Here is a 1,506-nt window from a genome sequence, read left to right on the forward strand (position 1 = left end):
ATGAACCTCAGATGAAAAGGCATGAAGCAGATTGGACACTCTTATAATATCTGCAGTTAGAGGTACCTTTTATATTTGTTCTGTGTTTAGGGGTATATTTTGTGGTTGGTCCCTGTTRAGMGGCACAAAAATACCACAGTGAAGTGTTTAGGGTATAATTTTCCACCCTGCAGAGGTCAGTGTTTAGGGTATGATTGGGAGGTCTTCGTTCACACCTGCAAACATTAAAAAGAATAGAAGTGGGCCCCTCCCGGGCTACTGGTACCACATAAATGAAATCACCTGCATCCAGCAGAGAGACGTGTGGTTCTGTTGCTCTACCGTCATTCCTCCACACAACTTTACTGGTCAGTCATCAAGGGTGCTACAAGAWAAAAATGGTTGCCCCACCAGTTTGATCCTATCGAGTCTTAAGCTTTTGCATTGTGCTCATTTTTAAAACCCTATAAATAATTTTAAAAAGTTTTTGAAAAAAGTAAGAGTTAAATATATATATTTTATTTAAAATAAAGAATAAAACTTAGTCCCAGTCCCTCTAATAAGAACAACAGACGTCCTCAACATCAGGATTAAGGGTTTAGAGGTCATCTCAGAAGAGAGGGTCTTCATGCTACACTGTGTTTTGTTTCCCACCAGYGAAGCTCATTCAATTCAAAATGTTTGGAATCATGTGGAGTTCTAAGCTTTAAGGTTTATAATTCAGAACAGAAGTCCAGTTGTTTTGTTTTATAGCTTCTCAGGTGTGCCTCAAATTACATCCACAGGTGTGTCTCTAATTAACCCAGATATTATCAATGAACCTATCAGAAGCTTCCAAATACATGACATCACATGTCCAAAATTGTTTGARGGCATAGTAATCTTAGTGTGTTTAAACTTTGACACACAGCTGACAGTGTGTGTGTTTCTGGACATCCTGCTGCTCGGAGCACTTGAAGAGTTTCTCCAACAGGTCAGATGAGGACGAGCTCAGAGCTGCAGCAGGTTCCACAGGACTGCATGGAGGTGGATTAACAACAGTGATGAACTTTGATTTGACAAAAATAAAAACATAGACCGTTCTTCTGTTTTCAGTATAAAATGAAAATAGATTAACCATCCATTTTTTGTGTTTCAGTATCTGCTTTAAACATAAAAAATTACCAAATAGAACACCATTAAAGTGCCTGTGACATCACATTTTTGTAATCCATATGAATGCATTTTTAGAAAGAGGACATTGATAAAATATTGTGAAATAAATTTCACGTCACAGAGATGAACAGTTGTTGAGATATTTGCCTGTGAAGTAACAGGAAGTGATGTCATAGGGGAATGTCTGCATGTGAACAGAGCTTTGCTAAAATGGTAGAGAATAATCTGATGTTTCTTTAGATTATTTTGAGTCTCTATCAGAGAGAGATAAAGGAAAAGTCAGAGTTCAAATAACATTGTTTCAATAAACAAAGAGCAGAGAGTTTTCTTTGTTAAAGAGTTCCCCTTTGATGTCACTTCCTGTTTCACTTT

Source organism: Austrofundulus limnaeus, unplaced genomic scaffold (assembly GCF_001266775.1).
Source record: "Austrofundulus limnaeus strain Quisiro unplaced genomic scaffold, Austrofundulus_limnaeus-1.0 Scaffold872, whole genome shotgun sequence".
NCBI lineage: Eukaryota > Metazoa > Chordata > Actinopteri > Cyprinodontiformes > Rivulidae > Austrofundulus > Austrofundulus limnaeus.